Genomic DNA, 27,294 nt, shown 5'->3' on the forward strand with positions numbered 1-27,294 from the left:
TCAGCAGATTTCTGCAAGTGCTACAATATTTGTACAATACAATACAGCTCATTACCACTGTTGACACTCTCCAAGACATGCATGTCACAAGGAAACAAGCAAACTGTCTCACAAAATGCAGCTTCGCATTAAACGCCTTCTCTAATGGAAGCTGAAAAACACCCCACGCTATTCAAGATGATCATTAAAAAAAGAAACCAGTTAAAATCAGTCTGATTAATTGCTCTACTTTGCCAATTTGATAAACTTGCAGTCACTTCTCTGCCCCCCCTTCATTGGCTTGATCTACTTTGTAAATTAATCTAATTAAGAACACCTGCAATCAAAAGCCCCTTACTCTTACTTATGCACAGCATTTTTTAAAAGGTCAATTAAGAAAAAACATATTGCCACAAGAAGCATTTCTGGGATACAAGGCAGGCATACAAGAGGAGGCATATTCAGTAAATATAGGAACCACCCCCTGCACTCTCCAGTGTTTCATTCCCACTCTATTCAGTAATATAAACTGCATTCTTCAAGAGAATTCTAATAAAAAATTACAGCAGACAAAAGATGACAAATTATTCAAAGTAATTGCAATCCCCAAACCACACTAATCAGATAAACCATACATCAGAAGGTGAATAACGATGCCAGGTTCGATACCATAGGTATCTGAAAATAAACAGAGGACTTCACAAATGAAGCTTGGTATTTTTATACCGCAATAGAAGCATGTAAACTGATAAAAAAAATTTGGAAAAATAAAGTTCAATATCATCTATAGGGGATATATTTTAGATAATAAAAAAATATTTGTATTTACAAGTCTAGATGTAGAACTCACCCTTGATTCACAACTGATAAAAAATTTATTTATATTTGCACCAGTTCTTCACGCAGGACATAACTCTTTGCAAATACAGTACAAATACAAAAGCTGCACTGCAGTAATTTTTAAAGTCTGAACTGTAAACTGATTTTCTTTTTAAAAACTAGTTGTACTGGTAGCTTTAATTGATCTCTCTTATTGCTGTTTCATCCTAATTTTTTCTTGTGAACATAAATTAGAAACAAAAGAGCCAAACAATTTTATCTACTATGCAGATTTGTTGATACTAGATTTGAAATAACTTTTCACAAAGTATTTTGTGTGCAGAATTTTCAATACTTGCTTTAATCATCATTTTCTCCCTCTCAAAACCATTACAGAAAGATTGGACAACATACAATGATTTTTTTCCATTAAAATCAGAAAAGTTATGGTTTAGTTTGTTTATTTTACTAAACTAAAAGTATGGTTTAGTTATCATCTTGATAAAAGTTAGAATGCGTTTTAAAAAGTTAGAATGACTATAATACTGTCACAGACTTTCCTAATTCATAAAACAATTTGCATTAGTAAAATTTAACCATAAGCCCTTGACATTACAATGGGTTCTTGTATTTTCTGTAAAAAATATTTTAGCTAAACTATTCCAGGCTTGGGGCCTTATGCAGTAATTGCTTAAAGAAAAATCATGAACCCCTGCTTTAGAGAACATCTACAAAGCTTGCAGTAGATTACTGCTAGATGGACTCTAAAATGAAAGACACTTCTATCATGCCTTGGAGTGCAAAGTATCAGTCCAATACTTCACAACTAAGCATGTACAAAAGTGAAATTATTAATGGAGCCATTAACTGTCTATCTGGAGCTCCCAGATTAATTAAATTGGCAGAGTCAGTGCTAAGATCCTCACAGCCTTTCCAAACCTCCAGCAAACATCAGCAAAATTGTAGAACTGCTCCAAATATCACTATGTTGTACAGAAGACCATGGAAAAAACTCCTACATTACATGGAAAAGTTGCTAGAATGAGGGAAAAATGTATAAAACAAACCAAAATCTGGAAACAGAAACTTCGGCACTGAAAGACCTGACAGATGTTAAGCTTTTGTTCTTGCATTAACTCTTATTCCAGAGTGATGAATAATTAAATGTTATATGCAATTGAGCAAGGGCTTGTCCTTGGTCCCGATCTGCAAAGATGTACATCAACTTTTACCACTGGCTGTTCAAGACCCTGCAAGCCAAACTGCTCCCACGGGTAAGTGTGCTTATTAAGAAGCCGATGAATATGCCAGGATTAAACATTTCTACTCAGGAAGCAGCAGTACATTTATGAATGTGACTGGACGCTCAGAAATACCAAGAAGCAACTTCACTGCATGTGTCTATTGATTACCTTGACAGCTTAACAAGACAGACTTCCAATGGCTGACTGAACTTAAGTGAACTAGGGAAGAAGATTAAAAGACTGCGTCCCTTAAAGCCTTGGCCACTCCTCTGACATCTCTAATCCCATCAGCTAGGGAGAGTTCTTCATTAACTTCTGGTCTCAGAGGTAGAGGTCACCGAGTAGCACAGACATCCTTTGGTAGGTAAGGAAGAACTTACAAGGTAAGAGAGGGGAAGAAAAAAAAAAAAAGGAAAAATAAAAGAGGGAGTGGAACCACATGAGGATTCCTGCTACTTCCAGTAAAAAGCAAAAGGAAAAATAACTATTTAAAAAATATGTATCAGTAAACCCAGAAATACAGAAGGTGTTTTCTACTTAGCAGCTCAAAAAAGAACAGAACATAGTTGGAAACCATTTGATAAATGTGAGGCTTAATTCCAAAATCTGGTTTATTTTCATGTCATATCCATAATAAAAGTGGTAATTTGCTAATATTTGGAGGAGAAGGGGAACAGAAGAAATGTGTGCTGCTTCGGAGGAGCACAGGGGCTTATTTTGCCTATAGAAAATGAGTTTATGAAATATTTTTAACAGAGTTATTTTAAGAAGCGCCAAAGAGTTGGCAGCCATGGAGAATTACTTAGCATAGATAAAGAGCCTGAAGACATGGAGCCTGGACAAAATAAGATTCACCGGACCCCAAGCTGGGCCCTTTGTTTTACTGTTTGCATGTTGTCATCTGGGGACCAGCCATGAATTAAATAACGCAATGGCATCCTAAACTACAAAAATGGTCCTGTCCTGCACCGTCTGCGATTTTTAACACAACCATTGAAACTTTGAGGCCATTATCAGATTCTTCACAGATTTTTATAACTAATTTTGCACTGGATATTGTGTAAAACTAGAAATTTGTCACTAATTCAGTAGAAAAGATAAAGACTAAATTCATATCAGCATGTTTATGATGATTTAAAGTGACTGACTGACAAAATAATGTAATATCCCCTGGAATGATAACATGTATAACCTAACAAGATGAAATAAGGCTTACCGTGAGCATAGCGCACAGCGTGATGAAATCTTTGTGCCACAGCATTCAAGCCCTAATAAAAATAAAGAAAAAATAGTTTTAATTTCGTAAATATAAATTATGACTAGATATAATGAATGTAAAATCAGACGAAAAAGCAGTCCATTAAAAACATCTGGTTTCATATCAAAACCAAATGGTTTAATTGCACAATTAATAAAATCAATCTTATCTCTTCTGTATTACTTCCTAATTGCAAACTTAAGTCTTAATAAAAAGTAAGACCACACCTTCCAATACAACTGAAGCATTTAAAATTGTCTCGCTCAAAATCAAAATAATGTACATGTACATGTATAATGCTATGTACTTGTACAAGTACAAGCTATTACTCTTGCTGCCATTTGTAATTATTCTGTAGTAGCACTGAGGTCTATAAGTCTTAAATAGAACTGGTAACATCAATTTGTCTTAAATTAAATATTTTGAAGGGAAAAAGTCTAGTAAATAAATAATGTATAAATCAGGCTATATGAAATATTTACCTCAGTTACTTTTGCAGGACATGAAAAAAACGTATTTTCCTAGAATTACATCAAGAGAAACATCTAGATATCTCTCTGGTTCACGAATTTAAGTACAGAATTACCAAATTTTCAACAAAGAACCTATTTTAAAACCTTCTGGAGATGATTTTAAGCAAGCAGAGATAATGCTGTGAGTGTTTCACATTTGTCAACACACATCTTGATAAGCATACAGCCTCTTTAGTAGATACCATCTTACCTCTAGTCAGGTAATTGTTTCACTCAGCTGTGAGATTTACAGTTACATGGCAATGACAGTCTCCTAAGAGTTTCAGAATAAATACATTCAACATCAATTTCTCTTTCAGCTTTTCAAAGCGCTACTGGAACGTATCAAAACGATACGCAAACTGCGTGTACATTATGCTATTAACAGCCAAAAAAGAAATTCTTCGAATCTATGAGTTTCACCTTGAACACTGCACACCTGTTCAGGTCAGAAATTAAAAGGATGATACAACCTATTTGAGAGTCAAGGCTAAGTTAGGTAGGTGATACATTGTAAATGAAATTGAAATCTAGCCAAAAGGAAAGGCTAACCCACTCGATAGGTGTACTAGGACATCTAATTACTTACTACAAGTGATCAAAATATCTTTCTTTCATCCTATGCAAACAGAAGTATATTTGCAGTAGTTCCCCAGCAAAACACCTTGCTCCACTACCTGTGCTACCAACATTACTTTTCCACATCTATTCTGGAGATTTCCCATTATGGAAATACATGTAAAGAGCTGGAAACTAGAGCTCTATCATTTCAAATTGCACACGTGATACTGGAGCTAAGCAAAAACAGTCCATCATCTTCATAAACTGGCAATGCAATCCGTACATCAGATACCACGCCAGGCAATTTTTTGAGTAACTCCGAGAATCAAACTAACTGCAAACAGGGAGACATATATGGGGCAATACCTAAATGCACAGCTTTAAAGTACAGCAGGTCTAAACAACTTAAACAGTAGAGATGACAATGATGCTAAGTAAGTTAAATGAGTAAGGAGGAGGACTGCCAGCGCAGGACTTGAAGCAGCACAGACGCAGTCCTAGTAATAGAAATATTTAGTTCTGTTTTGTCTACACCACAGTCCCCAGTGCTCACAATTTGAGGCTCAGGGTGCAAGAAGTGTCTTTCTGCCTAACTGTACAGGTATGTCATTAAACCTCCCACCCCCTTTTGCCTCATCAGTAAAGTACTTCCACTTCTATGAGACTTATTTTGAGTACAAATTCAGAAGATAACGTAGAAGTGCTCAAATACTAGGATGATTAATTCAAATAAATGTCTAATCAGTATTCTCAATATTATTTCTCTGGCTCTATAGACACTCAACATTTTCAGACTGGGAAAGATAACAAAACCGCAGCCCAGGATCATAAAATGGTAAGTCCCAGAGTAATCAATGCTAGCTTTAAAATGCATTGTTACTTTAATCAAGGATTACTTAAGGCTCCATCAGATCAATATTTCTTTATGCTTTCATCTGGTATTCCCAGAGTTTTGGAAAATTATAGTTAAAGGTACTGTATATTGCTGTAAAATTCCCTGTAGAGGAATTTGATCTGAGAAAGTCAGTCACTCATTAAAAAAATTATATTCATACAAAATTTATTGTTAAATAAAAACCTTTGTGCTTCATTTGTTTCCCTAAATAGCTTAAACCTTTGCTTGAGCAGTATGCCTGCAACCATTCATTTGCTACAGCTGGCTGAGAATATGAATAACCATACAGAAATTGATAATCAAAGAATTTGCTAGAGATAAAAGTTGTTTATTGATTTTTAAGTCTGTTTTCAATGAGAGAAAGGTTTCATCTTCCCAAGTCAACCTGAAGACTGAATTATAAAGAAATTGATGCGAGTTCTTATTTATTCAATATCCTAAAAATTTGGAAGAGTCACAGAGGCAGCAATGGCAGACTCTTCATCAACAAACCAGTTTCTTATGAAAAAGAAAATAGATTCTGTTTAGGGTACAAGGGCACAAGAGAAACCTGATTCTAAAAGAGAAGGGGGGGGGGCGGGGAATGAAATGGTTCTTTTGTTCCTAGCTCTGAGATGCTTACCTGTTGCTAAATGTCTTCAGAACTTCATTTTATTAAGAACAAACAAACAAACAAAACAAAACACAGATACTTCTCTTCATATTTTGGGCTGCTTAAGTGGCTTTACAATGTAAGTCATAGCAGTTATAGTCTACTCCAGCCTACTCCAAGAACTGTATCCCTACCAGGTGTTTCCATAAAACTAGAATGCATCAATACTTCTTGAAAATTATGCAAGAGCAGACCTACGTCTCCAATTTTAATGAAATAAGCAGAGGATGATTGAAGACCAGTTGTAGATACTCAAAAGAAGTATCAGTTGCACACTTACTGATGCCAAATGACACTTGTAAAATATGGCATGGTGCCTTCTTATAAGACTCAGCTCATACACTGTGCATGCTTGTTCATTTGCTGTACCCCACCCAGCCCTAACCTCATCTCAAGTCAGTATTTTCATCCTACTATACTGCTCCTGTGATTTTTTTTGTTTGTTTGTTTGGTGGGGTCTTGTTTGTTTTGGTTTTTAAACACTGATGAATGCTCAGGCAAACAAAGACGGCCTGCAACTATTTTATCATCTAAAACTCACTTGTAATGTTGCAGTTAAACAGATTTTTTAAACTCAATCTTGGAGATGATTTTGTACTGCTAAAATTATATCATTTATCCAGCATTCTATGGCAATTTAGGAATAGCACTCAGTAGGTTTATTTTTAGTAAGTACCTCATTCACACATTTTGTAGTGCTGCATGGGGATCACTGATCTATATGCATGACTGCAGTGATAAGATCTGGCAACATTCTTTAATAACTGTTTAAACTGTTCTAGTCGTGTGCTTCAAGCAACATACAATTATTCCAACACCTAAAAAGAGCTTTTCCACTTGCAGTATTTTCCACTACTCAATATGTGCACCCTTGCCATCTGATGGTTAAGATTTTCCGTTATTTCCTTTATTTGATTTACTCCTTTACAGTCAATGGGCAAAGCACATGCAATTAGTTCATAAAAGATAGCTTAAATGTAATTTGCAAAGGCTATATTCAGAGATTCTTATTTTGATGCACAAGTCTATGAGAATCAGGTTGAAAAATATGTTGTCCATCATTACATAACTATATAAATATAGAGAATGGTCTCCATAAAGACAAAAACTTTAATAAAGTTAGAAACATTACATCATTATTTGGCATGATACTGAACAAAGCCAAAATGTATACCGTAGCTTGGACAGATCAAAGTTGCTTTGTATTTTTCAATTTACAACAAATTCCAGTAAGACATGTTCATCGCCGTGTCACTGAATTTCTTTCTACTTTATCTCTAAATGTCCTGGAATGCTCCTGCTATACAGTAACATCTCTTAGGAGAAACAAAATAAATTGAATTTGTTGAAGTTGTCATGGATCTAGATTTTTAATCAAACATAATGCTTTCGTTAACATAAAAGAAGACAGAGCTCTGGGTGAAGCAGGGGTAAAAAAACCAGCCAGCTGTATTAGGGCTGCCTCTGGGAGGAAAGGCATCTTGCTGGCCAGTGCTTCCAACTTGCGCAGTGGAAGATACCTCAAAACCCCACGCCATTTGCCTCTTGCACCACAGGTCACATTTACTGATGTTTCAACACTGAATTGAACAAAACTCTAGACCAGGTAAAGCAACATGCCGTTTTTTCTAAAGTGGACACTCTAGCATGTAATATATACAGTACTAGGGCCGTGGCATCAGCAAAAAATCTATCATGAGCTATGCATCTGCAATTCAGGCTGGTAGAGAAAGGAAATCACAACACTTGCAAGTCAGGGAAGACAACAGGAAAGACAAACTATACTGATACTTGGCAAATACATTACCATGGAAGGAGGAGAAATTACTATTTTTTTTAATTAAATGGATATTGCAAGGGGGTTTGTCTACCACTACCACCCCCCTGCAACAGTGATATATAGCTCTACTACACCTTCAGTTTTTCCACCTTCCATAAATGTAGTATTATCCCAATTTTAGCTTACAATGTGAAACGCATCTCAACCTTCTAATTCCTTGGGATTTCAGTATAAGTAATTATAGCATTACAAAACAAAACTGACAGCCTATGTGTTAGCTCAATATGTCAAAAAGACGGGCAGTAAAGCCTCTCAGTGGCTGTGGTACATCTACTGTCATCTCTCATCAGATGACGAACTGAAAAAGCAGCAAGTGATGGGTTTCCTTGTTCTAGTCAATGAGTCAAGGGTGTTCTTCTAAAGAGGTTGCTCTGTCTCTCAGACAAGACCTAGCTAGAAACGTGAGCTGGAAACACTGTCCCATAGCACTCTCACACAGCAGTCATATATTTTTAAACATGAAAACCTGGTGTTTCCTTTATCAAAGGCACCTTGAGTCACTCCTGAAGCTAGAAAAGGGTTGTAGGCAGTGAACAGGCACACCGCTGCTCTACTTCGTCATGAAAGTAACAGATGCATTATTTAAAATAATCACATTCATTTTACTTGGAGATCTGAGATCACTGATGCTCTCACAGTTGCTCTATTTCATTAGTGACCTAAGCTTCAGGAATGAGAAGACAGCAAAGTTGATGATAAAAGCGTTACTGTACGTCAAACCCACATCTGGAAGTGACTGTGCCTCAAATGCTACCAAAGAGTCTCAACTGAGAGTTCATGATATACTGCCTGCTTCTCTAGGGATGCTTTATCAGTGGAAATGTTACTCTGGTGGAGGGAAAGAAAAAAAAAAGAAAGGTTTGGGCTTGGGGTTTTGTTTGTTTTAATGGGTTTTTCCCTTCATTTCTTTACTTTGTCTTTATTTTAAAGGTGCAGAGTTAGAGCAATAAAAAAGGCACTCAACAACTAAGAAACAAATACTGACTTCCATCTACAATCTATTTATACACGCAAGCATTTCAGACAGTGACTATTCTGTATGTTAATTTAAGGTAAGAAATATGAATGGACAACTTTATCCAAGTCATGCAATACATCCGGATGAATTTGATGTTAAAATTCAATTAGGTACAGTTGTGCATTTAGTTGTTGACATATATTGTATTTGGTATGGTTAGTGGTTTAAGACATTAAACTGTATAATCTATTTTATTCAAAGGCCATCTATTTTAGATTTAAAACAGGATAAAAAAATAATCATATAAAGGTCTTTTAAGTGGTATGCTTCTTTGTTCCCCTGAGGTATTCAGTTTTAAAATAAATAATGAAACAGGTATTTAAGATTTAAAGTACTGGAATCAAAGTCATATATTTCAAAAGACTCAAGGTGATGTCTGACCTTCATTTGCCTGAACATTATTCATATCCCAAGGGGTCAAACTTTTGTTCTTCTGGAATTGTTTTTGTTATAAGAACATTTGGTAGCCCAAACAGCATAGTACCATCTTTACCACAGACATATTAGACATATTTTCTAAATATTCCATTTTATTTCTAACAAATGGGGCTGGATTTGTAGCAGAACTTGAACAATTTCAAACAAAACAAAACAATTACGACACAGCTTCTCTGCAAACTCCTTCACTGTTTGTATTTACCAGCACTTCATAAATTGCAGTTATTACTGAGTCCTTTAATAATTTGGTGCTTTGATTCTAGAAGATTATCTGAGCTAGAAATAAGAACAACTCTATGATGTTACAGAGCTTTACAGCTGTATTCAACACAGACACTAGAACATTTTCTCCCAGAGGTAATTCAGTGATGCAATAAAATTTCTAGGCAGTTTAAGGCTGTATGATAAACACTCGATAAAAACTAGTTCAGAAAGGAACTAGATTATGTCTTATAAAGTCTCAAAAAGTGTAACATGTTTGAAAAATAATTTTTTATTAGAATTTTAGTTTTTTAATTGCTGAAAGCACAAGTCAAGAACTACCAAAATGCTGCTTCTCAGGTATTCCCAGCTAGGAATCACACTTGTCTTAGGCATATAAGGCTTCTTGGCTACTGGCAGTGCTGCCTGTGTGCTCAGCTGGTACTGGGCCAGCAGCAGCAGAGTAGCCAGCTCCCGCATGGCTAACTTCACGCAAAAAGGGAATCAGATGGAGGATCCGCATGTTGCTAGCTACTGCCATCTACCTCTGCTGTAAGCCATCCTTACACTGTGACAGCATGGACGCATTCACACCACATGTCTCATTATGCTAAATCAAACCTGCTATCAGCTATCTGCCAAATGGGGGTGGGGGTGGGGAGTGGGGGCAAAAAAAAAAAAAAAATGGATTTGTAAACATTTTGGGGAAGAAATGACACGACCATAGGCTATGATGGCTACAGGTAAGACAGACATACTTGCAGCAGACAAAAACAAAAAAAATATCCAAGCAGAGTATAAGAAAATGCATTTGTTGTGTGCTGTGTTACGTAACAGCAATGCCTCCAAGCCTTCTGCGCCACAGCAGAAGCTGTCAACAGGGGTTAAGCAAAACCACAAAGCAAGCAACCTGATTTATCAAAAAAAACCCAAGTTGCTCACTTATCTCAACAAATGACAGGTTTAATGAACACAGCCACTCAACAGAAATTTTCTTTTAGCAAGCAATTTTGAAACAAAACCATTGTGGAAAAGAGAAGCCCATCGTTCTGTCTCAGAAGTCTTAAACTCAACAGCTACAAACGGTTCCATTACCCACAGGGCTTGGATAAGCCACACCTTTGTTTCACCTCATTTACAATTTTTCAACATATTACCACAAAACAAAAGTATAATGCCAAAGTCCAAATATGCTTTCCATTGTAGTCATTATTAACCAGTATGTACTCCTCCCAACTTACTTTTTGTACCGCTTGCCATTGGTACTTCTGAATTTCACTTCCCTAACTGTATAATGATCTCTTCTCCTCAGACATGGCCCCTTTCTCTCCTTTCTACTTAATATATGTAAATGTACAACCAGAATTTTCATAATATCTAAAAAAACTGGATATCAGTTTCTCATTAGAAATCTCTGAAGCAGCTCTGGGAACCTCAGCCTCCCCTTTTAGATTTTGTGAAAAAAAAAACCAAACACGTAAGTGGTCAAGAAATCTTTGAAACTTTTATCATATAGATGTATATTTTTTTAATTTATTCATGAATATTTTTAAAGATGTTTTTCAGTGGCAGAGGATTTAACACAGTGTTAAATAATAAGTAGTTCAACAGCTTCCCCCACCATGTACTTTTCTCTGCATGTAAATTTTTGGAAGTTATTTCTAAGGCAATAACTCAATATAAAAAGTTTGAGTGTGACAGATGACAAGTAACTTCTTCCTGTTTAAGTGCTCCCCCCACAGTACTATTCTAGTCTGTGCAAAATATAAATGACCAGCTGAAGGAAAAAGAAAAAAAAAAGGGGAGGGAGCAGAATTATGAAGTATTTTCATGATAGTCTAGTCAAGAGCATTTGTCAAAGTTTTTCATTAAAATGCACATTTAAGAGAGAATTAATACAATGGTGCTGATTAAAGTACATTTCTTCAAGATTTTCAAAGATTTTCTTAGCAATACATCACTCTTGTCCTCTCCCAAGCAAAAAAAATATGCATTTAGAATTTATGCTAGCTACATTTATTGTAAATACGGTTATGACACTGTAATATAGGAATGCTGCCAGACAGCTCCACGTACACAGAAAGGCCTAATTCCTGCAACGTTCTTTTAGCATAAAGGACTGCAGCAAGTTTAACACAGCGGTCCAGCATGTGCTTAAATGCTGAACTTGGACATGTCTCAAAAGCTCATAGTACTGCAAGCCTTCATGCAAGAAAGATGAATCAACCTTGATATTAAACCCACCAAAGTGTCTAGCAAGGCTGTTAACCTTTTTAGTAATGCAAAGAAAATAGGTTTAATCTACTGCTCTGCTTGCTGCTGTACTAGAGGTTCGCAAGGACATCCGCAATTCTGACCGCATCATGGGATAAGCTATGCTATTAAGTGATTTTCTATCATGCTACTACTACTTTCTCAAATATTAAAGGATAGCATGGACTTTCTATGTTGTGCTTCCTTTTTACCTGAATATCACTGGGAAGATTCTCAGCTGACGTGCACAGAAAAATAACTTCATTCCTTTTGAAAGAATCTCTCTCAACCACTGGAGAAAACCATGCACACACGTTAAGTCAACCCTCAAAAGAAAAAGGGCGATAATTCTGTTCTCGTTTAGTTTTGCTGGCTAGTGGAGCGTGCATCCTGCCTTACAAGGGTCATACCCACAGTCAAGCCCTGCCACGGGATAACCTGCGGCTTAGCTAAAAATCTCACAGGAAAGAGCTATAAAGCACTGAAATTACAGCAGTTTGCCAGGCAGGCAGATCCTAACTGTAAGCATCTTACTGTGAATTTCAAACACTAGAAGAACCCCTACCATCTCATTCAATGCTTTAACACACCTCCTTTTTATTTTATTCATATATGTTGCTTGAGGGATAGGGTACAAGTGCCTGTCTGCTGGGCACAGCGCAGCACTGTGGGAAGATCTGAGCTCGTCCCAGGGAAAGCACAGGCATACTTGTGTAGTGCTGTTTCAGAGCAATTCATACTCAATAATAAAAACGTATTACTGCTAGTTCCAGAGGTAGCTGAGCTACCCCTGCTTAGCATCCCACTTGCATTTTAGACATAACTAGAGATTTTCACAGTAGGTTTATTAATGGAATTAGGATGTCTGCCTAGACCAAAAGTTTAGGATCACTGAAGGAGTGATTAAAAGAGTTTCTAGAAAGCAATCTGAGCATCCATTCAATGCATCCAAATGTTGTGGATTTGAGAAAGGACTTACAGTCGTTGAACTTTTTCTTACAACTTTTTACCTGCAAATGAATTTTCTCTGTTAAGGTCTTCTAAAGCACCAGAAAAGTATGGTGCTGACATTTCCAAGAAGGATTATTTATGCAAAGATGCCCTCCAGCATTTTTTTCAACAAAGTTTAGTGTGGTTGTCATAGCTGGTTATCTCATCACTCATAGTAACCATATACCTAACTATTCATTACAAATTGTTATTAATTACACATGCTACAACTGGAAGTATTGCAAGGCATTTTGCCACTGTAGTCCCATACCACACATTCCACTCTTACAGAAGTGAGGGGGGGAAAGGTAGGGTGGGAGGGGCGCAGAGCAAAAAGAAACATAGGCTACCAGAGGATTTTCACCAAGTAAATTGCCATGCACATGGAATGCTGAACACTAAAGACTGCAGATATGTTAGAACTCTTTCAGAAATTAAAGGATGGAGAAATGAAACACACAGATTTTATCACAGTGATCTGCAGATAATGCATTCTGCCAGCCAAAGGAGTATTATCACTCTATTCTCTGTTACATGGTAGCTCGTATGCAAATGCAGCTCCAATATAGCTTTCAGTCATGTGTTGGCCAATTTTGACCCCTCTAGCTCAAGGAGAAAAAAGAATTTCACCTCTTTGAAGGGAACAAGCATTGCTTCTGCAGCAAGTTCAGTCGATTATTAACAAGAATTCTGGAATGGAGTTTATGAGTGGATATATACCTATCAGGAAAGTACACAAGTATCACAGGCAAAGCCTAGAAGGCAGAGAAAAAAGCTGTCAAACTGTCTGCCTTTAATAACAATCCAAATCAAAGTTCCTGGAGTTACCAGTATTTAACCACCTCCCTTAATATTTGTTGTTTATCTATTTCTGAAAACACAGTTCTAGAGTTTTCATGATAGAGATCAAAAAAACCCAGTACAGGTAAAAGGAAATAAGCCTGATTAATCATGTCTATCCCCACCTAGAAGCATAATACTTAGATGCTACCTTTCCTTTTCTGTTTTCCTTTCCGTCCCTTCTTTTCTTCTGCCTTGATGTCACCACCAACAAAAAATCTTACTAAGAGCAGACTGAAAACCACCTAGTGAAAGTGAAGTTCCAAAGTAGTATAAGTAGAATTATTGTCAAATTATTTCCCATCTAAATTAAAGCAACAATTCTTACAAGGAACAGGATTATAATCCTGATAAAGTGTATTTGTAGAAAGATACAAAAATTTCCAGATTAGATATTTCTGAATCCTTCCTCTGATCTTGCAACTTTTAAAGTTTCCTTACAGCAGCTGTTTTCCCAACAACAACAATAAACAAGGTAGTTTTGGAGTATGTGAGTCATGATGGGACTTGCAAAAATCTTGTACGTCCTCATACTAAGGCATTATGTATGGCAAGAAGCATCTGACACAGATTTCTTTGTAAATTAATCTGTTGGCTTTTTATGCAAGGCATGTTATACTTTGCCTGTTTATTAATGCTTCAGACTCAAAAGCAGCAATCAATTAAATTTTCTTTAATTAACTAAAATATAGAAATTATTTTCATGGCACATATAGAAGTGGTTCGAGATGAATTCTTTTGATTACAAAGCAGACAAGGCCATTTTATCCATTTAAATGTAACAACGAGATTGCCAGTGAAAATTTTTCTTGTGGTTGACAGTTAACACTATTCCTAAGTTATTCCTTTTACCATCTGTGGCTGGACTTTGGAAAGAATGCTTTCAAGAGCTGTTTGGAGGAAAACTGTTTTCTTACTAGTATTTTAAGGTGCCTAGGACTATTCCCTGCATTGGTGGAACATTGTTCAGTTACCAGCATTTTGATGTGCCTAGCACTATAGCCTGAAAGCTCTTCATAAAAGAATTCACCTGAGCACACCACCCAATACCCTTTTTAAAACCCAAGTGATTATAACTTCTATTAAAGGCAAAACAGTGGTGTTTCAGTGAAGCATGAAGGAGAAGTATTTTAAAACATTTCTTGGCTCTTCAAGACTGCTCCTGCATAGCTTTCCCCCACACTATTGTCACAAAAAGGCAACGCTGACAGCTCTTCAGGCTCCAGCAGGAAGCCACCCACATGCAGATCCAGAAAAATTCTGCCTTGATAAACTGGCTCCTCCTGGCCAGGCCTCGACGTGACGTCGCACCTTGTCCCACCGCAACATGGCGCTGGCAGGATCTCCCTCCCGGCGCTCCTCTGCCACCAACCGCCTTGCTTCCAGCCCTCTCACCTCCAGGATCCAGGAGCAGAGCAGGCTCCAGTGCTTTTTATGAAGTCTCCCATTCCATCTCCTGTCCACACTGCCCGCAAAGCACATTATGGCCTTGGGAGGTGTGCTGCCCGCCATGTTCCGGGAGGCCGCACCTAGGCCAACCACACTGCTCCTTCATGGCAGGAGGCTTCACAGGAACGATGGAGGAGCACAGCGAACATGCCGGCGGACAGAAGTTACCATATCGCAAAAGGAGAGCCAAACAGGGGCAAATCAAGTTTGTTCCTCAGGGTAGTAGCATAAAGGATGATCACGCTAGCTTGGTTTCCTGAAGATAGCCGTTAGTTACCAGTATTTTCACAACTATTGGAACACATTTCAGCTGAAATTTTCTGTGACAAGGGGTTTTCCTAACCTCTGTAAATTTTCTAAGTTTTGTTTGTTGTTTTTTTTAAAAAAAAAAAGATCCATTATGGTGGATTAAGTTTTTTGTGGTTTTACTGATTGTTTCTGTACAGGGGAAACAACACTAATTTATAGAGTACATCATTAGAATAAATTGATTTTTCAAGATAATTCTAAGCATGTGAACAAATACTTGAGGAAATTCAGACATAGGACTGTTTTAAAGGTTTTGGTTTTATTATTTATTTATTATTTATCTTCCTTTTCTGACAAAGTGTGCCTTTTGGTAAGAGAAAACGGAAGGGAGATCCAAGGGAGTAAAATCACTGCCGTCAACTAAAGAAAATGTAACATGATTCCAGTTGTAGGGATTAGAGATATTAAATGCAAATACATGTGAAAATACTATTCATAAAGTGTTTTGGAGGTCTGAAGTAACTTTTTTTTTTAAAATGTGTCATTCACAGAATAAATGCAGATTTATTAAATTGTGTGATATGTGATGTAATTAATTTTAAGTGATGAATACAATTTCTGTGAGATTTCTGACCGTCATTTAAGATCAGCAACAACTAGATGCTCAGCAGCTTCAGCACACACAAATTTGGCCAAGCCAAGTGCATCAGAATCTTACGAAGTCTTGCACAGAATGGTCAGAAACATTCACTGCATCAGTGATGATTATATCATGAAAACACAGCAATATCATGTAAATTCCCACTGATGCCCAATATTGAGCTTTACACAAGAACCCGCATGCTAAACTAATGAAGCTGAAAAGCAATAGAAATCATGATTACTATTCTTTTTAACAAGGAGAAGCAAGCCAACAAATAAAAGCTAGCAAAACATCAGCACTACTTTTTAGTACCTTTGCAAAGGTAGAAATGTATCAGGCTTTCAGCAAGTAAAAAACCCTGTAACCAATAGTTGTCCACAAAACCGACCAGAACCAAGACAAAAACTCTTTATGTTGGTATTACTTATGGGTACTGGCATCATTATTATTCCAGGTTTCCCCACGTGGATCCCTCCAGATTACAATTCAAAGCCTTTACCCACTGCCTTCACCATTTCTTCATTAATAAGCCATGAAAACTTACAGGCACTTCTAGTAAATACAATGTGCAACACTGGCAATGTTCTATTTGCAATCTGACCTTATTTACTGCTTGAACTGAAGATGATTCTTCAGACATCTACAACATACCACAAAAGCCATTTCTCCAGCTTCTGATAGGGTTACAAAAAAAAAAAATCTGAATAGCTACTTTTCCAAGTAGCAAATAGCTCTAACAGCACTAGTAACTAAACTCAAGAGCAATGCAAAGCCTTTCTTTACTTCCACCAAAAGTCACTTATTTTTCTGTAACTCCATTATAATTTACATCTATAACTGGGAAACATTTCTATGCACAATACTTAGCTATGACCAGTTTCACAAAATAAAACCTGCCCAAGAGCAGCATGCTGCCAGTGAAATTTTCTTCCACAGACTAGCCAAACAAAGACAACATTCAAGAACCATAATTTGTCCCTAGCCAACGGAGGGGGGATGAGGGCTGGAAAAAAAAAAAAAAAAGTCAAGATTCAGCAGCTAGGCCACGTGCCATGTGCTTTACCCATAGCCCTTCAGCAGCTGAGCTGTGGGCACCACAGAAACAGCTTTTCCCTGGTTTGTTTTTTATTTTTTTCACTTCTATCCCACTGCTGTCCATTTTTCATCTTAGGAACAGAACAGACTTCAACTTCCACAGTTGAGCTTAGGCAAAAATTTGCCTTAAAAAAATAAAAAGCATCCTCAAAAAGGAAAGAATAACTAAATAAACAGCTTGATTCACCTGTGTTTGCTTTTGAGGTGTAACATTATTATTAACAAAAAAAACCCCACCCAAAAACCAGAAAAAGCACAAAAATGTTTAAGTTGTTTAAAAGAAAACCATGAGTACAAATTGCCATGGCAAAAAGCAACAAAATTTATAGTATTTTCAATCTTCACAGCCTTTTATAATTACATTTTCTCTCAACAGTAAAAGCTTACCTCCAAATAGTACTCCCTATATTGTGTTAAGTGCCAAAGACTCAAAGAAATATATTCCTCTGAATACTCCTCATATGGATAGCACATTGTATTTACTATTTGATACATTTATAGTGCTACCAGTGGCACACCAAATATATACTTGTGAAAAAGGCTGGATTTATTTCCAGCACATAAAAAGCCATAAAGCTTTCTATCCATAGGGCACCAAGCTAATCATGGTCCATTCAACCATGGTACTCAAAACATTAATTTAAGACAGTTTGATTACTTTCCTACTGAGGATAGATGGCTATTCTATCTAGATAAATGTCCAACATGAGTTTATTGAGTCAAACAGTTAACAAGAACCCAGGTATTCTGACATAAAAAAGCATATTTCTTCAATAGTCTTATTTCCACAGCCCCAAAGAGCATACGAAATTTCCCAGTAGAGTCATACATAACAAAACATTCCACATTTCAAAGCAAGGATCCATTAATTTTACCTACAATTTCTCTACTTCCATTTTATGTTCTTATATATTTAGTCAAATAGTGGACATTTTCTCTTGTTACGCTCTCTACTCTCACTTATTACTCCCACTACTCGAGATTCCAGCTGTCCACTTGAGTCAGCACAAAAAGGCCAATTTTGGGAGAGGCAAGGAAGAAGAGAGTTGTTTTGTTTTTTATGCAAGTCCATTTTTAACTTTTTCAGACTGACCATCTCGAATCGGTCTCAAGCTTTAATAGCCTTGCTCTTAATCTTTTCATTTACTTACCTTTATTCCCATAAACTAACAAAATAAAAAGATTTCAGGGATTTTCAAAGCGACCCATACCCATTGATGTCAAATGGAAAATCCATATTTTATTGTAAGATCCTGTAATTAGGATCTTGTTGCAAAGGAATACGCTGTATGAAACAGACATTTTTCCCTTACAATTGAAAAAAGGATTCCTTCCTTTTTCTTTTTTTTTAAATGCTTCATTACACTCCATGTATCTAATTTGTGCAATGTAATAGTAAACGTTTCCTCTCAGGGAGCTTTTCTGTAACATCTGAAGGTGCATTTTATCTTTCATTACTATTGGTTTCATTTTTAAAATCAATGTGAAGTGAGATAGCAAAACCAAAACAAAACAGGTTTTTACCCCCAGCTTAACATATGACATATGACAGGTGGACAGAAAGTGGAAGTGTCTCAGTTGAATAGCGGTACGTCACATCTGTGTGAAGCATTTTCCTCAACACCTGGTATTTATGACAGGAACTGTTCCACTAACAGAAAGTACAGAAATGAATAGTTTGATTTTCCTAGATATATAGGTTTGGGGTAAGAAACTAACAGAAATACCAGCATTTATCATGTTAAGGCATCAAAACTTTAACACCGTACGTGAAGACGCAGCAGGTAATTCACAGAGCAGCAAACTTCTCAAAGCCAATAATTTATTATTCTATAGGATGCAGATCAATATCCGTCAGCTTTATGAACTGTTTCACTCAAGTTATTGTTCCTGCGCCACCTTTACTTCACAGAAAAGGAGTTTAAATCAAAACCACAAAACAAAGAAGAGATGATGTGCCAGTGGGGAGGCACAGATGAGATGCAAGTTCTTCTGTGTGCCTTGCAACCCCCCGTGAGCCAGATACTCAGAAGTGCTCAGCACCACAATGAAGCAATCAAATTTTCAGGTCCCATTGCCAATAACAGGAGCTGCCAGATAATTAGCACATTTACAAATCTTGACATTAAATGCAAGAACTGTGTAGGAGAAATTTATTAGGTACTGGAGGAGAAGGCTAAGGGAAGAAGAGACCACTGGAAAGCTCAAAGTCACATCTGAGAGCAGAATTCCTCCTGGAATACTAAATTTTACATGTATTGCAGGACAGCTAGCTTTGAAAAAAAGCAAAACAAAGCAACAACAAAGAAAAAACAAAATCACCCCATCGCTTCCCTAATGATTAAGTACTCCCTGCCCTCACACATAGAGAAACACATGCAAAGCCCACATGGTTTGCACACATCCAAAAGAAAGTAGTAGTGCAAGCTTCTGGGGAAAATAGCTGAACAGTGACAGGGAAATGGCAAAATTGAACACTATCTTAAATAATCTGAACTGAATATTGCTAAAAACCTTTCAGCTTTAAAGTTGTTTGCATGGTTTTGTTCATTTCAATGGTAGCTAGCAAATCTCACTTAAGTGTAATAAAGATTATAGTGTTTCATGAACATAAACTATTAAAAAAGCTGCCATTTATTACTACAGTCAAACAAGAAATGGCAACTCTAACACATCGTGTCTGTCTAAACAGTAATGAGCCCGTGCACAACTCATTGCAGGGTCAGAACCCAGTTATTTCCCTTTGGATCATTCAGTGCAAACAAAGGCTTCTGTCTACGTGGGTTCCAACAGCGGCAGCAGGCAAGATGAACTGTAGCTCCCAAGATTTTATTATGCTGATCAGATATTTCTCAGGTTTTGAAACCTTTTAAGTGTTCACAAATCGATTTCAAACAATCAGAATTTAAATTGGAAATTATTTGTATACGATGATACTTGTTTTTCAGAGCACTGCTAACCTATTTGGCAAGCTGCTCCCAAGACACATACATTTGACTCACTCCGCAGTGCGAGATTTGTGGTAGACAGGGCCTGCATAGACTTTGAAAATCAAAGTACGTAGTTTTTGTAGGGCATTTCATCTTCTGTCTTTATAAAGATTTTTCAAACCTAAGCATACATTTAAACCTTAGCCCCTAAACACTAGTTGGAAAGTTGGACTCCTTCAAAACACGCCAGTGTACTCACACCAGCGAAACAACCCACATAACAGACTGCTTCCAGTATCATCATCCCTTTTGCTGGAGGTAGAAGCTCAGTGTGAAAGTTGTAAAACAATTTTTTATTACTTCTGTCAGAAAACAAAAAACACTGATTATAGATATGATCATTGCTACTATCTGCTGAGGTTATCCATGGTCAAGATACAATTTTCAAAGTTTGCATGCCTTCAAAATAGTAAAACCACCAAAATGCTGAAAAGCAAAGCACATCCCTAGACAAAACCTTACTAATAAATAAATAAATGTGTAAAATAAGGAAGAAGTTTAATAGCTGTAAGACAAAAATTGAATCACTAGGTAAAAAACGATCTTACATTATTTTATTGTACAACAGGGAAAAAAAAGAACCTAGTCTCAGGCAGGGATGAGAGCTCAGAAAGCAGCAATGCAGCAATCCTGTATCCTTCTCAAGTCAAGTCTTCATGCCGCAGCAAACGACTCAATGAGTGAAACCTCATTTAAAGTCTGAACTGCACTGTGTGGGCCTGCCTACAATGACCTTCAGTGATGGGACTCTAGCTTTAAAGTTTTTTTTTTTTAAATCAGAATAGTAATTTATAAGCTATGAAGATTTGATTGCCCAAAGGGATACCATTAAAACCTGAATGATCAGGATGAGAGGGAAAAGTGTCCAAATTCCCTGAGCTTAGAAGAATGGGATCAAAGTCTGGACCAGGACCCACAGTTTACAGCAGACTATGTAGAGGAATGCAGGCAGCGGGTTGATTAGCATTGATAACATGCAGCTGTGGCCTTGCCCCGAGGCAGTGGGTTGATTGACATGGACGATGTGCAGCTGTAGCTCATTCCGCTAAGTGGTTAAAAAGCTCCGAGGATGGTGGGAGAGGGGGTTGGATGGAGGAGGAGCAGTGTGGTCTGACCTCCGGAGGAAGGAGAAACAGCATGGACAGTAGAGTCTGACCAATGGTAAAGCCTTGTTGTGGCCTACTAGTTTGTTTGTGCTGCAACAACTCTAGTCTTTGCATTAGGTCAAACCAGTCGGCATTACAGCATCCTTCTACAACTCACACCCATCTCTATTAAAAGCAAATACTTGATTCAAGGTATTTATTATATACCAGCTTTGGTAAACTACTGAGCACAGTATCTAGCTTCAGATGCTTATCTTGACACACTTGGCAGAGATCAAACTAGCTCAACGTAAACAAAAAAAAAAAAAATATCCACAAAAGAAAACAAAGTAGACTATATATAACACCTTCAATTAAAAGAAAAAAAAAAACCACACACACCACCACAAAGTACCCCTCCATTCACATATTCTCCTACACTACTTGACTACAAACTGGTTTTGAAATTAGTCTACTACAAACAGGTTTATAGACCCTGAAAGCAAACTGAGTATTATTTGTTTTCCTTTGCAATCCTGCAGGACCAGCACCTACAGCAGAGCTAAGCTTCAGCTCATGTTTCTTTCACCCTGGAAAACCAAGTTCTGTCAAAATGTTCAAACAGCTCTGCAGGCTTAAGACTGAAAAGCAAGTGAGGTTCATACATACTCACCAGAGCTAAAGGGCCATTTCTCTGGTAGCCTAGAGGCAGACTTTCCGCAGATGCTTTCATGGCCCACACCTCCTGCGATGCAACTACTCACCCTGTAGGTTTGTATGATAAGCACCAGCACATCAATGTGTGATCAGTTAATTAGTAAGTATTTAATATGCAAAAGGAAAGGACAGCTAATTCCCTTGCTGAGATTAAGAGAATTTTTATAATTAGTGGCAGCTACAGGTACATCTGTGGTCCTGCAACTCAAATATAACATTTTAAGCCCATAGGCAGGGACAGATCTACTAAAGCTGTTCACAGAAGGACAATTTCTCTTTTCATACTCACATCCCACTAATTTTGTTACTGACATGCCAGTAATTACTGTTTCTAAGTGCCTTCCCTGCTTTCTTCTATTTTAATTATACTGTGTCAGCACCTAAAAAATGTACAAACCATGCACAAGACAAAGAAGATGCATTTCATACATAGGTTATGGAGTTTTCAAAAGAAGGAATACAAGAGCAAGGCCCAATTAGACAGACGACATCAGCTCCACTCTGAATAGCTTTGCACAGGGAGTCCCAGATAGGGATAAAAATAAACGTGCATTTTTGAAGGGCTAGGACAGAGACCCATAAGGAAAAAGAGAACTGCAAAAGCCAGTAAAAGCAAAAGATTTTCCCCTGACTTTTACCCTCATTTGCCATTCTCTCCAGACCCGTTTCTCCCTAAAAATGATGACAGACTCACTTGTCACTCCAAGCAATACAAAAACAAGGCTTACCAGCATCTTTTAAAAGCATATTCTGTCCTTTCCCCTTCAGCTCTTCTACCACATCTGTATTACCTCCCAGGGCAAAAATGATAACCCATTGCAGTAACAACATACATCAAAACATTCACAAAGGTGGTAACTTCTCTTTGCAGACCACTTTCCTGAGCAGAAACACAGAAGTGAGTATTTCTCCATACATCCAGCACCTGCAATCACATCTTCAACAGTCTTCTCCGTTGCTGAGTAGGTTAGATGTGTGCAGGTTCCTGTTCTCTGCAACTGCTTCTAAATTAATCAAAATATCTACTTGTGAGATGTTCCTTATTAGAAGTACATAGAATAATTACTAAGAAGCATTCTGATGGATCAATAATGATTTGTCTTTAAAAGTAAGTAAAAGTCACAAGATGAACTGTCATGGTTCAGCTTTCTCAGATATGGTTAGGTTCATAAAAGGCTTCTCAGACTCAAACCTGCTTGTCATCTCCAGAAAACACAGTTTGACAAGCCAGGGGACTCTATGACAGGATCTTTTCAGGAGACCGTTTTCCCTCTGCCTGTTAAATAAGTTGCCTTCCAATTCTCAGCTATTAAGAATTCATTCCTCTTCTCGTGTGAGAGGGAATTACCTAATTCATCACAGTTCAGCCTTACTCTCATAATAGCACCTACAATTAGGGCATGTGTCTGTAATATTTCCTCAGAAAGTTAACCCTTCTCCTTCTAACCCTCAAAGTCTTTATCCTTCCAAGGGAAAAGCGCTGAAGCTATTAAAAGAGCAAGCTGGAGGCTGCATCCAAGAAGGAACTAAAGCCCCATTGTGCTAAGCATACAAACTGAGCAATGCCTTATTTAACGTGTAGGTGTCTGGCCCCCACAGCAACAGCCAAAGTCCTGTTTGAGGGACATTGACTCCCTATGGGCATGAATCAGGATACATCTAGAAAAAGGATCCACCAAGAAAACACATAAGCATGTATCTGGAGTTCCTTCTCAGATCTTAGGGACTTCCTATTAGGAGGCGGTACTTTTTACTAGGGATTTGTAACATCTTCTGCATCTGAGGGAATGCTCCTGAGATTTATTTATCATATAAGGTGAGCAAGCATCATTACTGCCCTTGGCCCGTCCTACCGTAGCCACCACAGCTTTGTACAGTGCCACTCTGGAAGATATATGATATTCTTCTTACTGAAGCAAGGCTAATACATAAAAGACAATGCAGAGAACTGTCGCAATGATGTCTACATGCCATGCACCTGATGGAGAGTATAATCCATTGTACCTATATTTTACAAATAGAAAGAATAACCGTTTCTTCTACTTTCATCCATTGCACAGTCATGTCTCACTAAGTAACATTTTACCAAAGACCTCTCTGAAGGATACTAGCAGATCACAAAGCAACATTTTATAGGCAGTCACATTAAAACTTACTGCTTTGCCCACCAGTGACATAAATTTAGTTTTTACATTGTTTTATTTATTTGTTTTAGAAAATATTCCAGAGGAAAGAGGGGCAAATATTTTGGTCTAATGCTAAGACAGCCATGTAACTTAATTTTAAAATTCTGCTGGCATTGTAATTGGTTGGCTGTGTTACTTGCACACTAACAGATGGACACACAAATTACTTAAGAGATTACACCAAAAAGGTCCTTTGTGGGAGACACTTTTTGACATCTAGCAAAGAAAAAAAGTATTTCTGTTTAAAACATGTTTTTTAAATTACGAGACATTATTTTAAAAAAATATAAAACACTCTCCTTCCTCATGGGGGTATACTATACAATGACTAAAAGCTAACAGGCATTTCCCCATGTTAAGTCTTAGAACCTAAGACAATGGAAACTTATTTCTCAAAGCCTTCAGATAATTCAGGAAATGTTGTAGACCTGGATCATTTCTTGAAGGGTTTTAGCAGCTAAGATTTCAATACAGTATCAATTAAACTTACTTCCAGAACACTTAAAGATATGTAATGCCTAGCTCCTTTTGTCTGACCTCACAAACAGACCAACAGTACAAGCTCTAGAGACAAAGCTTTTGCTATCATATAAAGTGTGTTTTTCCTGCAAGGTTTCAACACTGACACACATGGAATTCAAAGGCTTTTGCTAGAGAATTTTGCTCTACAACATATCAAAGCAAACATGCAGGACCCAATTCTAATCTCACTTAGCACACTGTAAATGCAACTTTATTAACATTCAACAGAATTGAGCTCAAAAAATGAGATTTCATATAAGTATTAATTATGCAAATTAAATATGCTTTAAAATACATTTAACTTACAGAAATGACACCAAATCCTAACTTCATTAGAATTATTGTCTAAGTACCGCAGTTTATTTTACTACAATGTAAGATTAAGGGAGTGGGGGGGGGAGGGGGAAATGTAGAGAAATTGATGCCATTTGTTTCCAAAACTGCTTCCAGCCTGAAGATACGTTGTTGCTGTAGAGCAATATGCTGCAGGTACAGCCTGTTGGGTAAGTAACATCTTCGTTTTGGTCAAAAATTTCAATGAAGCAAGAACAGGAGAAAAAAAAAAAAAGAGAGAAAAAAAAAAAAAAAAGAGGAGCGAGAACATTTTTCCAGAGAGTTCTTTGCTAGTTTGCATCACACTTGAGATAAAACAAGCTGAAATCTGGGCATTATTGAACAATGCTTGCCCAAGTAGCTGTGATACAGACAGGTGAATTTAAAATATTGGAACCTATACACTGTTAGCATTCCATCTTTTTAGCAGTTTTCTCTTTCAGGTCGATGACAATCATATGTATTTACCCCAAACAAGAGATTAAATCTTAATTAAACTGCTTCTATCATAGTCAATAGTTAGCTGTGGTTTGGGAGTTATTCCATCAAGCTACTGCTAGTCTTTGCTCTAAATTCAGCAGTCACCACTAATTTAGCTCTTATCTTCTCCCCTTTAAAATGCATGCAAAGGAAGAAACACATACTACATATGAAACACTGGGAATTAAGAACATATCTATCAGATTTTTTTTCTCTTTAGTTGTACAAAATCTGTTCCGGACAGTTCTTCTTTCTGCCCTCTTCCATTTCATAGCACCATCTTGGGGCACAGAGAGGGAACTGGGGTTAGATGAAACAATGTCTGAAAGTATTTCCTGAAACAAGATCGTAAAGCTGCACTACAGGGTAGAAGATAACTAGCAAGGAGACAGTGCAATTGGCTCGAGAACAACAGCTAATGATCCTCCACCTGCAAAATGGCCCTCTTGGACTTGTCACATCTTCCTGGGATACTCTAGGCATCATCCTGGAGCACATCATGCCTGCTTTCAGGTATTGGATTCACACATTTGACTTGTAACTTCCATCCCAGCAAGGTGAATCTTCTGGAGCTCTGACAATGCTCTGGCAAAAAGCCTACTAATAAGAAGAAGAAAGGAGAGAAGCAGCAAGAGGGTGGCAGAAGGTGGAAAGTAAAGGATTGAGAAGTTGAACACTCAAAAGAAGGAGAAATAGGAGTTTCAAATCATAATCACCTATACTGATAAAAAAAAAATCAACTAAAGGCAGTAGAAGTGGCTTTATTATCCAATGACTGGTATTATCCAGGCTCTAACCAGACCTGGGCAGAACAAAATCCATGATGAGAGAACAGACACACACTGACTAACCTCAAGAAATATGTGGTTGAGGAAATAATCCAGGTTTTTGCCTTAAACCCATTAATGAGCCTGAAAGAATTAACATCAGCTAAAGCAAATCTTATAAAAAAGTTTCCAAAACAACAGCCACCAAACCCCACAACTTTTAATGACTGTAATTAGAAAAGCTACCTTTTAGAACACATGAATTCATGCTATAACACACCATTCTGCCAACAAAAAATTATACTGGGAAGCCAGAAAAACACCATTTTAAAAGTGTATTTTTAACTTACTGATGGGATGCCTACATAGGCTAATTAAAACAAAAAATGCAAAAAATGCAAAAAAATATACACAAACATCTGCTTTGGGCGACTTCAGTACTACTACCCTGTAATGGCTTTATAAGGCTATGTCACAAGTGTCACGTTATTGACACTTTTTGATGTGACAACAGTAGTTCCAGTAGGATTACATGAATATTTTGTTGCCATGCTGACAAACTCTGTGCTACCATGATGCAACACTTGGTGGGTGGAAAGAAAAATTTTTCTTTCACACGCTTCCTGGTGATAAAGACCAAAATGAATTTTCTGAAAACTACCCTTCTGTTACTCCAGCACCATCGTTCCTGAACTGTGTGGTACTATTACTGCCAGAATCTTTTCTCTTCCAAGTGTGACAGAAGCTTCCTTTCTGTGAGCAACATAGATCTAACTACAGCAACTGTCATGCAGCTGTAGTCCCAATGAAGTTTGATCAGCTACACTCAAGCCAAAATAATTTGACAGCAGGACGAGAAGCCTCACTTGTTGGATGGGAGTATGCTGTGCTGAACATTACAAAAGCCTTACATGATTTCCTACCTAGATAGGAGTGATCTGTGGAAGAACAGCTTCTCATCCATGAATAAGATGACTGTCATTGCTGTAACCCATTTCATTTTTTTCAAACAGTGCCTCCCACTGAGAAACTAAGAACAGTGCTCTTTGTCAAATATCAACGCTGCTTCTATTCCAAAAATCACGGAAAATGGAGTGGGGGAAAAAAAAATTCATCTTACTCAGGGGGTGGGAAAAAACCCAGTGTCCTAAAGCACAGGTGAATTCTTGTCAATGATAGATGTCACAAGATTACCTTAACTGCCATGTTACACAACTGCTAGGAAAATTAAATGGAAACGCTATGGAACTACCAGCACAGAACAACACCCCCCTACTA

The 27,294-nt window shown here is 37.3% G+C and overlaps 1 protein-coding gene across 9 annotated transcripts in view; it reads right to left on the reverse strand.

The window, feature by feature from the left end:
* ATP2B2 (ATPase plasma membrane Ca2+ transporting 2) overlaps nt 1-27,294 on the reverse strand; it is a 432,035-nt gene that overhangs the window by 318,048 nt on the left and 86,693 nt on the right. For all 9 annotated transcript variants that reach the window (XR_008747494.1, XM_055806184.1, XM_055806177.1 and 6 more), the window contains exon 2: nt 3,259-3,310. The gene's annotated coding sequence lies outside the window, so the exon portion shown is untranslated. The remainder of the gene's footprint in view (nt 1-3,258; nt 3,311-27,294) is intronic.

Source organism: Falco peregrinus, chromosome 5, assembly GCF_023634155.1.
Source record: "Falco peregrinus isolate bFalPer1 chromosome 5, bFalPer1.pri, whole genome shotgun sequence".
NCBI classification, from domain to species: Eukaryota; Metazoa; Chordata; class Aves; order Falconiformes; family Falconidae; genus Falco; species Falco peregrinus.